At 40.4% G+C, this 14,113-nt stretch overlaps 1 protein-coding gene across 2 annotated transcripts in view; it reads right to left on the bottom strand.

Annotated features, from left to right (window-relative positions):
• LOC6568299 (stAR-related lipid transfer protein 13) overlaps positions 1–14,113 on the bottom strand; it is a 97,163-nt gene that overhangs the window by 71,483 nt on the left and 11,567 nt on the right. The window contains exon 2 of one of the 2 annotated variants that reach the window (XM_032740713.1): positions 1,889–2,077. The exons of the other annotated variant lie outside the window; for it this stretch is intronic. The gene's annotated coding sequence lies outside the window, so the exon portion shown is untranslated. The remainder of the gene's footprint in view (positions 1–1,888; positions 2,078–14,113) is intronic. 2 annotated transcript variants of the gene reach the window in all.

Below are 14,113 nucleotides of genomic sequence, written 5' to 3'. Positions count from 1 at the left end.
GACAACAGCCACAACGACAACAGCAATAAACACTGTCATAACTTTACACATTGTCATGTGCGCAGTTTTTGCCTGTTGCTGCTTTTATTGTTGATGCCAATTTTCTAACAAGTTCTGCCAACAACAGTTTGTAAAATATTTGCATACACAAGTGTTTTGCTCTCGGTTTTTGGGGCTTGAATTTATCTATGGCATGTCCAGTGCTGTCATTTGGCTCACTTGTAGGTGGCATGCCACCTAAAGATAAAAGGGAAAACGAGCCATGTAAGTATGTGGCAATACCCTATATTAGCTTATAGACAGACAAAATGAATGTTCAACTTTATGTTACAGCTATACCACTCTCGGTTAGGGTATGCAAAAATGTTAATTTGCAGCGCTGTCGGCGTCGCATAGTTCGAGTTATGTCACCCGGCTGGGCAGGGGCTGCACCTGGTCGGGCCACGGCTTCGTTTTTGACGTGTTGCAGACACCAACAACAACAACAACCACAACAACAACAATGCCATGTTGCACTTGTTATTGACGCGGCTGGTAATGTGAGACGACGACTCTGTTGCTTTTTTTTTTCGGACTGCTAGCTGACGGCAGCTTCATTTTGCATAGTTTGTTTTTAGGCTATACCTGCATTGACCTTCGGTATTTTGTAACTATGATAATTCACATGGTGACAAAGAGAAACCAAAAAACAACCACAATAACAAATAAACGATCCTTGCCAGGGACAAGGTCAACTGCATATAAAATCTCTGGCCTTTTTTATGTGAATTACAAATCAATATAAATCGAAGAGTCATAAAAATAAAGCTGAGCAGACCATAAATAAAAGCCCAATACAATGAAATGCCTGAAGATGCCACCAACAGAAATGCAACAAACTGGAATATCGGTCGGGTGAATGGCTGCCAATGCAGCTAAAGCTAAAGCTGAAGATGCCTTGAATGTGGATGTGGTGGCTCTGCTGTTGTCTGTGGTTCGGGTTGGCATGGGGTGGATACTGAGGTAGTGGCTGCTGCCTGACTGCTGCCTGGCTGCTGCCTGGCAGTGGCTGCTGTGGGGCCAACGCATTGATAACTGCGGCAAGATGCTTGCCAGCCACATAAATCTTTTCACACCCAGCCGCTCGAGCAGCCTTCACAAGAAGCATCTGCTGAGTATCTGTGCAAAGTGCATGTAGTTTTGAAATTTGAGCTACGCATGCGACGTACAACCAGCTAATTACTAGACCAAACTCATGGCTGGCAAACAGTTCTCAAAAGTAAGCAAAACAACAAAATGCCACGTAGTGTGATTATCACTAGTCATAATTTACAGCAACAACAACAACAACAACAGATATTTTCTGGTTTTTTAATTGGCAAAAGCGAAACGGCATGATATCATATTGTATATACTATAGGCAGTAATAATTTATTTTTAGCCAAATTGACAGCAGGTGAGAGAAGTCAAAAAAGTTACAGCTCAGATAAAACAGTTTAGTTAAGAACGACAGCGATATAGAGAAGAAAAGAGAGAGCGAGCGAGAGAGAGAGAGAGAGAGCGAGCGAGAGAGAGAGAGAGAGAGAGAGAGAGAGAGAGCAAAAATAATGTGTACTTAATCGAGTTCTGATTTGGCTTATCAATTTTGGCACTTCATATACACGGCTGGTTTGTAGCCGGGTGTTAATAATGGCCGCTGCAGTTCAAGGTTTAATGTCATTAAAAATGCCAATGAAATTTTTCATGGCCTGCTAACTGCAATAACAAAAGTACAGGAAAAAAAGTAAGCAAGCAACCAAAACAATGAATTTCCCTCAGGTTTATTTTCAATTTCACTTTTCCAATGCATTTTAATAATGTGTACGCGTGTGTATCTTATACATAGGTAAGTAAGTAAATGCAAACTCACCTTTACTTCAATCGATTGGCTTTGAGCAACGCACAACGTTGCGTATGATTGACATGCGCCCAAGGCAAAACCAGACACAACAGCAATGGAGAAATGTGTCGATATCAAAAAACACGAACAACTAAACACAACTGGCCGCCTGCTGTAAAAATGAAATGCACCTTAATCCATGGAAGAAACGCTTCGAATCTGTAATGAAACCAACGAAGGCGCAACAATGAAAATTAATTGTAAATTGTAAATTCAATGTTTTTCAGTTGTTGTATACAACCACAACAACAACAACCCCCCCCCCCCCACACACACACACACACACCATCAACAAAATAAAAAATGTTTACAATCTTTGCTATTTTTGTTTGGTTCAACCAACGAACAGCAACAGCAACAACAACAGCTGCGACGACGACAAGGGAGCATGCGGCGTATGCGCTATTTGAGCAGTGGCCACAACAACAACAACAACCACTCTGTTGCAAGTTGTTGTAGATATTTGAAAACGCATCGTGTCGTATGGCAATCAACGCGCACAGCTGGAAACTTCTTCGTTTGTTTATACCAAATCTAAAAACCAACAACAACACCACCAACAACTTTGTGTGTGAAATACTTTTTTTAGTTTTCTATATAAATTTTATTTCACAATATACCCTATACCATTCAGTGTTCAGTGTAAAAAAAAACAAGGGGTATGCAGATAGGAAAGTCTAATGATTGTTAAATATATATATCTGAAAAACAAAAAGTTCATTATACATGAAAGTGAGCCAAGCGACCATAATTTATAGGGTATCTCCAATTTAATTACGCTTGGCTAAAGCATTCAAAGATGTGTTTTTTGTGTGATGCTGCAACTTTCTTATTGCTGCAAGCAGTACAAAATTATTTGAAAGTCAACAATGCAATCATAATAATAAAGCCATTCAAATCTATGATTAAGCCAAATACTACTCACCCTGTTTTATTAGTATTTGGTTAAGTATTATAATTACCGATTGTGTTTCTAAAAATAAATACATACATCAGTGATCAATTCGAATTAAAAATATAATCTTTAAAAGGTCAAAAGGATAAGGCTGATAAGGAAAATCGAAAGCTAGACTTATCAGTATATGGTGAACTTTAGTTGTTTCTCAGACGTCTGTGTTTTCGGTCACGAAATGAAAGCTTCGGAAATATTCGTCGCACTACTGCTAGTCTCGCCAAGCTTTGATAGCAGGACATCAATTCCGGTTCTTAGTGATGTGATACAACTCCAACTCAGCCCTCGTCTTTTGTATAGAACGAGACAGGGCCCAATGCCGACGAAGCTTACTGCGGTGATATTAGCGCGTAAACTGTTAGAAGAGCTGGGGTTGGAACAGCTGTTGAATAAGGTGAATCAAGTGATGTTTCTGGAAGAGAATGAGCTGCTATTCGAAATGCAAACAAATCTAATGGCGCTCCAAGTAGTCAAGGCGTGGAATAACCAGATTGAAGACAATTACCTAACCAAGAGTAGTCGCTCAGATTGGGTTAACGATAAATTTGAGTTGAAGCAAACAGAAAAGAATTTCTTTAACGTTCCAATGATAGATTTCAGATCAAGTAGATTCTAAAAAAAATAAAAATAAAAAATTTGCAATAATTTTCTACAAAATGTCGATTTTTTCTTTCTTAATATTCCGAATATGTGGTAGCTTAATTCAAGTGTTGTTTATCTTATCGCACATGCATTTGATAAAAAGTGTTCAACCCTTCTTTGTTTAGTTCATATATATACTTTCATTAATGTATTTATGCTTATGTATTTGTACATTTTGTGCTTATCAATGAATTCCTATTCATGCCAACATTTTCTTTACATTATTTAAAGGGGCTTGATAAGAATTTTGGGTCTCTGAAACAATGCCTTGGAATCGTAAACGGCAAACAGTCACCCACAGTTTTGTGTGTGCACAATTTGAATTGCAATTTAATGTACTTGACGATGCAACGATGTGAAATTCAATATAGCAGCTTGACTTTATGAGTAATGCAATTCTACAGCCTTGACTTAATTTGCAGCGTCTCTTTTTACTTTGAAAGTTGCAACGAAAACAGTATTCACACGCTTGGCCAGCCAACAATGTGGCAGCAACAACAGCAACAGACAACCCATTTTCAGCGACACTTGGCTTTTGTTTTCAATGTCAAGCTATAGCTAAACTCTCCACATAGATGGTGTGAAAAAAAGAGAAAGAGAGCGAGAGACGGAGAGGGAGAGGAAGAGAGACATAGCTTGAGTTCACAATCGATTGTTGTCGAACAATAAATCACTAATGGCACCGAGCATATCTGTCTCTTTAAGGCGCCATAAATTCTCGAAAGCCAAAATCGAAAAAACCAAAATGTTCTAACACCTCTACCAAAACTTCACCTAACTCTGCCATGGACTGCACAATCGCCAGCCGTTCATAATTTATGCGATCCAGAGGCAAGAGCTCTTTGATATCAAATTGTTGTTCTTGCCGCCACATGAGTTATGGCATTTTATATCCGCCAACCAACCAACCAAAAATTATCTTACTCTCTAAGTCCCAGATTTGTTGCTGATGTGGTTTTGTTTCGTCGCTGAATTCAGCGCGCCATTTCCTGTCTGAGGCAACGCAATTAAAGTTATGGCCCAGACGCATGCCAAGCCCCAAAAGGCATTCTCTATGCAGGTAGAACAAGTTACAAGGAATATATGTGGAAAAACTCAGAGATATCCAGTAGCTCGTTCAAAGGTTATCTGTCAATTCATTTAATATACTCACTTATCCTCTTCATACAGGGTATAAACCTGTTTTGGTTGACGTAATAAATCGATTAAAAATTTGCATAAAAATTATTATAATTACAACAATGAACAAAAGTCCAGTGCCAGCTAACAAATCACAAAGATTAGCTCACCAGAAAACCAAAATGCGCATTAACATTTCAAAGAGCCAAACAGAAAAATAAAAAAAAACAAAGTCTATCGCTAAGCTGCTGATAATCGAAAGCAAATTGAATTAATAATAACGAGCCAATAGCTGTCCGCCATACACAAAATAATTTTGAATTATTGTATTAGGAAAATTGTCATAATTTCAACTAATATGCCACGAGAGCGATTTGTAACATTGCGTATACGCCGCGTTGTGCTTTCAAGTCGCTGACGCTGTCGCTGCTAGCGTCGCTGTCGGCGTCGACGTCGTCGATACGAGTTGTATTTGTGCATGTTATCGAAAAGAAATTTGTTTGTACGCATTTTGCTGCAGACATTTTTGGATTTTTGTATGCCAAGCATGTGCTTGTCAAATAAAATGTAAGGTTTATGTGACAGTTTGGCGATTAACAAACTGCTTTGAAAACTGCGTTTTGATGTCAACGACGGGCAGCCCGAAGAGATTAGAAACTGTCGGCAGGTCTCAGCCGCAACACAAAAATATTAAAAGCCAAATCGAAAAATTATATTTAAATGTAAATTAAGTGAGCCAAAAATTACCAAATATAAGTTATTTTAGTGTTTTAAGTAGTGAAAGTATTATGAGAGCCATCCGAAACCCATCCATTTTAAGTAGAGTGGGTGCGAACTAAAACTTGAGAGCACAAAACGAAACCAAACCAAACGAAAATTTAAAATAAAAAAAAAAAACAATAATAATAATCGAATGCGTGCATAATTAAAGCATAGTTTATGGGTCTGACATGGAAAATGTAAGCTGCCGCATGCGATCCATCTATCAACACTAAAAACGGACCCCACTGGCACAGTGTGACGACGATTGCATTCTCCGCTCCCTCTGCGCAACTTATATTGTTGCGTGGCCCAGCAACTAACTTATGCAGGTAGCTCAATTACATGCAGACAAAGGCCATCCATATCACATGAGGGTTGTTGAGGGTTGTCTGCGCATAAGACACATAAAAACCGAAAACATTTCAACTAAGCATGCTAAAAATGTTTGGCTTAAGTGTTGAGTGGTTCGAGAAGAAAAATAGAGAAATATCGAAATAAATTAAAATTGAAGCAATTAAAATACGACCCCAACCCGGCTACTGCTGGCAGCAGCAGCAGCAGCAACAACAGGCAGCTGGCATGACAATTGCGCATGCGGTTCCCGTTCCCGTTCCCGTTGCCGTTGCCTTTGCCGTTACCAATTCCGTTCCCATTGCTGAAATTACCACCATGATCGTCGTTCGACAATTCCTTTACAGCTGTGTATGCTCAAACATTCATTTCGTGTGCCCAGCAAAACCAAAACAAAACAACAACCACAAAAACTCATTGCAAACAAAATGATCGACGATAATGCGGCTGCAGACAACGACGACAAAGTCGTTTCAAGACAATGTTTGGCAGTCCCGCATTTAGCGACAATTAAGAAATCAAACCTGGCCTGCGCCTGGCAATTGTAATGGCAACCGCTTGCCAGGAGCTGCCACAGCAGCAGCAGCAGCAGCAGCACCAGCCGCAGCAGCAGCAGCAGTAGCTGTTTGCCCCACCACCTCGTTGCATGAAGCAGTCCCGCATCGTTGACAGGCCCAGGTTTAGACTGCATTTCTGCTTTCCACTCTAATGCAAATGTGCAATTAAATTGTTGACGTCGCCTGTCGTTTGCTGCTAATCAAAATTGTACGATCATAGGACATGGGACATGGTCCATAGACCAGACACAGTCGAAACGAGACCCCGTCCCCATGGCTCAAGAGAGCGTAACGGCAGCGTCGACGTCGAACGTTTGATGGGTTTTTGAAAAGCCGGCAATAAGTTGTAATTGACCTTTTTAACATTGCCAAAGCAAATAAATTGTGGGCGGTCGTTTGGCAAATGATTTATATCCAAAGTGGGGCATGGAAAACCAATAGGAAAGCTATAAACACAACAACAGCAACAACAACAACAACAATATCAGCAGCAACAACAACAGCAAACGCAGTCAAATGTGTGTAAGACACTAAAACACTCAAATGGGCATTGAGCACAAATTGAAATACATTAAAGATGCATAAAACCTTAAAAAATATTTCCAATTAGCCATTGGAAAATTAGCTTCACATATTTGCACAAATTAATTAACAGTTGCTTGGTGTATTTTATAGCATAATTAAACATAAGTTTTATGGACAAGAGCTTCAAGAGACCTTTCAATGGGCATAATGTGTGTGTGTTACATATAGACGGCATAGTTAGGCAGCCCTACCTAAAGACAGGGTAAACACAGTTGACAAAGCCATAAAGCAGCATGAAACCAGCCACATATGGTTACAGTTCAGTAATTTTCATTTTGTTTTCAAGTGAAAAATCTATGTATGAGCCCGAGAGATGTATATCTGTAACTGCTTGTGTGTGTGTGTGTGTGTGTGTGTGTGTGTGTGTGTGTGTGTGTGTGTGTGTGTGTGTGTGTGTGTGTGTGTGCGACGCACACCAACTATAAATTGAAACGGGTGTGTCATTATTTTCAACTGAATTTTATGCCACATGCAATGCAGGGTCTTTAAAAGTTGTTGTTTGCTTTTCTTTTTTTTTTTTTGCTGTTTACTGTTTGTGTGTTGTTGTTGTTGTTGTTGGTGTTGTTTTTCTTGCTGTTGGAGTTGCGGTTGCCTGGGTCAATGTGGGCAGGCGCAACATTTTGACAGAACAGTTAGTCAGTTAGCCTTTTTTAGACAAGGTGTTGCAAAATTCAATAGAACATTTATTGGGCAACACTTGGCAGGCAATTTATTGTAACGACATCGGGCCGAGTGAGCCAGCTGTCCGCAGTAGTATCTGCATATATACAACACATATATGTACATGTGTTGCATCTATGTTCAGCTATGCATGTCTATCTGTATCTGTATCTGTATCTGTATGCAAAAGCCGTAAACTGGCCAAGAACGACGCCAGGTTTGATGGCAGCTAAAAGTCGACAAAGTAACTAAAAGCTGCTAAGCTTGTGCGCAATTAGAATAGCCAAGCAGCAGGCAAGTTGCTGTTATTTTTGTTGTTGTTGCAACATGGCTACACATGTTGCTAGTTCGACAGAGCTAGCTGTGCTTGGTTTGTTTGTTTGTGTTTATTTGTATTTTTTTCTCTTTTTTTTTTTTTTTCGGTTTGCCTGGCGTCTAACTAGCTAGCTATCTATATTTGAGCAGATTGCGCTGCTAACCTCATTGCAATCTTGGCCCAAGCCAATGCCGCTGTTGCTGCATACAGAGCCAAAGAGGCAACACAGACAAACTGACTGGCCAAAGTGACTAACTGACTACAGTTGAGTGTTGCTCGTTTGGTTAGATATCACTTCTACATTTATTGCTCACATCTGTGTGTGCGTGTGTGTGTGTGTGTGTGTGAGTAAATTGTTAACATGCAGACAAGTGTAATTTAGTTGTTAGGAGCGAGTGAGTGAGTGAAAGAGAGAGAGAGAGAGCTGCTGCAAGAACTTTCAAGCAGCAGCAGCAGCAGCAGCCGCAAGCATTGACAACACGTTGACTCTTCAACAAATTGAAATTTAAAACGCGCCTTTTTGGCCAACAGCCAAACTGGTTGGCCAGCATACTCAAAGAAGTTCGACTGGCTGTCGCATTTATTTAAATTGCATCTAAACCGCTCGACTGCATTCATTATTAGTCAGTTGGCGGCTTAATTAGCAGCCACACACACACACATACACACATGCACACACATACACACACACATATTTGAAAAGGCATTTTCGATAAGTTCTTAGTCAGACTAATGCAATACAGTTGCTGCACGGCAGAGTGTCTGCATTATCAGCTGTTGCCAGCCGCATTGTTTGCAGGCACAAGCTTGAAGTTGTTGTTTATAAAGCTGAAAGTCGTTAACCTTCGTTGTAACACATTCATCATCATCACTCACCTCAGCAGCAGCATCAGCAGCTACAGCAGCAGCAGCAACTGCAACACGCACACTAATGCTGCAACAACTACAACTATAACTAAGACTACAAGCTCCAAGTACAACAACAATAACGTCGTCGTTGTAGTCGTCGCAGCTGTAAAAAGAAGTCGTCTTAATCTTAAACGACGTCTCCATCCATCGCAGAAGGCAGCCGACAACAACAGCAACATCAACATCAACATCAGCTGGGCAGTGGCTGCTCTTAGCTAGTTTTTGTGTTGATGCTTTTGTTTGCCTGCATTTGAAAACAAGCAAGGAAGTTTACTGCCACACTGCCAGAATGACGAAGTGAAAAATTGAGCACTAGGCACCGAATGCTGCTTTGAGCAGCGCAGAGAGCAGCGCACTCTGTGCGCTAAACAGAGACGAAGGGGGCCCACTTGGCCTCTAGAAGGCAACTCCAACGCAAGTTGCTGCTGCAACTGCCGCAACTGCTGCTGCTGCTGCTGCTGCTCAGCTGCTGCGACACATACAGCAAATAAGTAAACAACGCGCACTCATAACAAATTAGCTTGGCACAGAAAGTCCCAGAGCCATGGCGAGGTACTCATCCAGTGTGCTGCTGGGTTAGACTGCGCTAAGACCAACCAAGTGACGATAGATTGCTCGACTCGCAGATACACTGCATCCAACTGTTAAACATTATTATTTTTAGAGTGCAAAATGACCGCAGTTCTCAAGTGGTAAAAATCAATCAAGATCAACTTGGATATTTCTTAACCAATATTGACAAAATTTGTAAAAATCAGTCAATAACATGTCAAACTGTAATATATATGTATATATATAAAGATTATAAATATATTTTCGAACGCTAAGCAATTTAAATGACCTTATTGCAATCTGATATCGATATGTATCAAAATTCGCGAAACGGAGTTATTGGTAAAATTAAATAAACTTGCAATGCTATACGAGCTTTCATTTACTTGATATGGTTTACGAGAATTTTAAATAAACTTGATATCGTATACAAATTTCCGTTCACCATATCTAGTTTATTTTATTTTATTTATTTATAATAAGTCGCTTGCTCCAGACAGACATAAAGACAGACGGATATAAGACATAATAATACAAGGACAAAAGAATATATATATACTTATAATGGATGCGTCTGCCTGTTACATTATTTTGCACAATTGCTACTCACCATTTGCCCATTTATAATGTGTACAACAGGGTATACAAATATGCCGCAGAATGAAGAAATCTCTCCAAAAACATATTTTTGTTTTTTGTTTAAATATACATTTATAACTTTGGAAAAAAATAGATAGATAAGAGCAATGACTATACAATTTTTGTACAATTCATATTTTCAAAAAGTCAAATACAAACCTAATATTTTCAAAAATGCAGTTTCTAAAAAATAAGTCAAGCTGCGAGCATCTATGGTGAATTTCTATGTTAAAGTACGTAACTTTTTTCGAGTGTACAGATTGCAGCTCTGGCGTTTGGGAAATCGTCATGGACGTCGACATTTTGAAAGCATTTGAAAGTGTCACGTTTGGTGAAATGTCTAGAACTAAATATGGTGAAAATTGGGTACAGCTTCAACGCAATCATTTGACTTGACACTTTCTAAGCCACACGAGCAGACGATGTTGCCGCCGACGCCGCCGCACAAATGAAGAATGCAAACAGACGGGGACAGACAGAGTGTTTGGCTGCCACAAAAAGGTTCGGGGCGGATGTTTGCCAAGCGCCAAAAACTAAAAATGAAATAAAATTGCTGAGAGACTGACTCTGAGACTAACTGTAAACGAGCTAAGAATGCAAGAGCATCTGAGCGGCAGTCGCGACAGCAGCCAGTCGAGTGAAATAATTAAAATTCCATGCTCATAACTTCCGCAATTAAGGCTGATAGACTGACGGAGTCCTCTCTCTCTCTCTCTCTCTCTCTCTCTCTCTCTCTCTCTCTCACTCGCTCTCTCGGGCAGCAGGAGTCGGTAACAGCAGCTAATTTCCACGCACAGTTGACGCGATCAGCGACGGCAACAACTTGTGTATGAGCCCTGGCCAGGGCCAGCAGGAACATCAGAGCTGGCCACTGGCAACGCGTTGCAGCAACGTTGTCTGACAGCCAGCCAGGCAGGCAGACGGACAGACTGACAGAAAGGCTGGCTGTCTGTTTGTTTGGCTGGTGTGGTGTGTGCATCTTTGAGATACATGGCGACGCCGGCCAACGCATGCCACACGGAACACGCCTGCACTAATGAAGTAATTCATTGAACCGTGCTACGCCAACCAGCCAGCTACGCTTGCCATTAGTTTAGTGTTCGTTACGGTGCCCCCAGCCCCTCCCTGCCCGCACCCACGCCCAAACCCTTGTTGAGTTAACACAACACAGCACAACACAACACTGTGTGGCAGCCCTTTTGTATTTGCCATATTGCTGTTTAAGACATGGCGCATTTAATGTTTAACCCAAGTTCAAACCGCTGCCTTTCTTTGCAGTCTGCCTTTCTTCTCTCCACATGCCGCAACTATTTGGCAAACAACCAGCAACTGGCAGCGCTTCCTGAATCGCACATTCGATCAGTGTCTGACAGGCGTCTCGCATTCGACTTGGCCATCAGCCATTGGAGTGACCTCGCCTTAAATACATCGAACCGGACCCCAGGCACGACCGCTGCAACAGCAATAGCTGGAGTCAGAGCCAGAGCCACTCCTCTTTGGGCACTATCAGCAGCTGACCAAGCCCAAAATGATGGCCGTTGAGAAAAATGTCTTTGATAATTAAACGGGCCAGCGTACCACTCACTATATACTCACTCCGCACTCAGTCCGCCCTCACTCCACGCTCAGTCCACACTCAGTCCGCATTCTAACGTTTGCACTTTCACGAAAAGCGCAAGAACTTTATCTGGCATGCCGCATGCCGCAAGCGGCTTGCCACGAGGCAGGCATAAAAAGTAGCAACTTAAAGCGTAGAGTGGCTGCCACTGGAGAGTGGCCAGTGGAAAAATGCGCATCATCTTAATAGAAATACACATGCGTGCTTAGCTACACAGCAAAAAATTGCATTGCATATTACAATTACATTTATTATTCGAGCTAAAAATTAAGATTCGTGTTTTAATCGTTTTTCCTTGAAGAGGTAGGAATTTGGAATAGAATTTAAATGCAAACAGTTTTTGATTATTAAAACTACTAACAACTGAAACAATAATAAAAGTGAATCAAACTAACTCGCTAATAATAAGGTAGCACTGCAATAATAAGCACTGCAATAATATGGTATTATGACGGTGCCATTTTTATCAAGCCGATTTCGACTTTAAAACTGTTACACATTTTTAATGACGTATAATAAACAAATACTTGAATCAACAATTTTGTGCTTGCTTAAGAAAATTCGCATTAAATGCATTGCCAACACTGATAAGAAACTAACGAAATTCTTGATATTTTTGCCAGTGTACATGTGTTTCGACTTGTGCATGTGTGTGTGTGTTTGCGTGTGTGTGTGTGTGTGTGCGAGCTGCTGTGTTGTGCATATCAAAATCCATTAGTGGCTTTTGTAGAAATAATCAACAACGACACCAAAAAAACTGCAAAACGGCAAAACTGCAAGCGGCGGCAGACGATGCGGAATTTCCGTCGAGTGTCCATCTCTGTTTTTAGGAGCCGGCGGCGGGGGAAGGGTAGGGAGGTGAGGCGGGAGGAGGCGTTGCGTCGGTTTGGTTTAGTGGTCATATCTATGCCCCGGCTAAGTGAACATTTGTAATGGTCACTCAGGCGGCCAGTGCGTCGTCTATCAGCAAACGCGTTTGTTACATTGTCCACACACACACACACACACATATATATATATATATATATATGGATAGTTATTTACCCATTTCTATATGGCACCACAACAACATGGCTTTCGCATCTAATCATTTGTTTTCGTTGTTTATTTCAAACAGAGCGTATCGAGCGCATTTTGTAGAAATAATTACAATTGCGGTTATTTGACGGACGTTCGCTGTATGTGTGTGTGCTCGTGTGTGTGTGTGTGTGTGTGTGTGCATTCAATCGCTTCAGTTAGTTGTGAGCTGGTCAGTGCTCCGCACATAGTCGCCTTGTAGTTGTGCTTGTATAAAAATTGCATTTAATTATAAATTCTATAATGAGGCAGCGCAAATAATGTTCATGCAATCAGTTTTCCATCCCATTTGGCTACTTGGCCGCTGGCCGCGGCAGCGATTAAATTAATCAGCGTCATGTTGCTGATTGACTTGTTGGCATGCAAATATATTTACATAGTCGCCCTCTGCACTTATACTGTAAATCATAATTCTTATAAATAAGACTCTACATAATTTATGGTCATTGACGTCACTCGCACGTTCAGTGCAAAAAACATAACAAAAAATGCATAATCTATCTATCTAGCTATCTGTATGTTGTTTTGGGTACGTTTAAAGACCTCAATAAACGTGTGATTGCATTCATAAAAAACATAATGAAACAAAAAATGAAACCTCTACAGTTATCAAGCTCTCTATGCATAGGTATCTTTGGGATTGCGCTGCTATAACAAATTCATTCGTATTTTATCTGCCGTTTAATGTTGCTCTTTGTTGCCCCTCCAGAGATTTATGTGCGATTCGACCTTAACCAATTTATTACGGTATTTATAAGTGGCGACTTTTGTAGCTTTTCAGACTTCATATAAGTTTTTACGATGCTCCCAACTTAATTTCTGGCCTGTCAGACTATATGTATATACATATATCTACAGCGAGCGCCACAAACAATATATTTAGATGATGAATATATATGAGAAATTTGATTTCTAGAAATCAACAAAAACAACTATAAAATTTGTAGGCGTTCTACCATTAGTCGATCGGGTCTTTACTATAAAATTTCAAAGCAACAAGTAAAACAACCTGGCAAAATTTTGGCAATTATTCAAGGCTGACGCACATGTGGAGGGAACGACAGATTTGGATGCGGGCACACAAATTATATACAAATTGAAATACACAAAACGAAAGCTAATTTCAAGCGACATCGAATAATTTTTCATGGGCTGCGGCAAAACAAATCGTATTACACACAAAAAATATGAAATCGAGTTTTCCTTTCTATTTGGCGACCCACTTACATATAAGTAAGCTGAAGAAAGTTCTACCTGATGCCTTGCCTCAGCTTCTTGTTGCAGCTAAAACAGCCCGAGATATATGCATCATATAGACATGCATGTTTATTTGTTTTTATTTGTTTATTTGCTTATCAGTGGTGCGGCGTCTCTAATTAATTTTTTTCTCCTCCTTTGTTTTTTTTTTTTTTTTGACTCACCTAGAGAGATCCGGTCGACGCGACTTTGCTGCCCA

This window comes from Drosophila grimshawi, unplaced genomic scaffold (assembly GCF_018153295.1).
Source record: "Drosophila grimshawi isolate 15287-2541.00 unplaced genomic scaffold, ASM1815329v1 contig_311, whole genome shotgun sequence".
Lineage (NCBI taxonomy): Eukaryota > Metazoa > Arthropoda > Insecta > Diptera > Drosophilidae > Drosophila > Drosophila grimshawi.
This window is presented reverse-complemented; position numbering and strand designations above follow the sequence as displayed.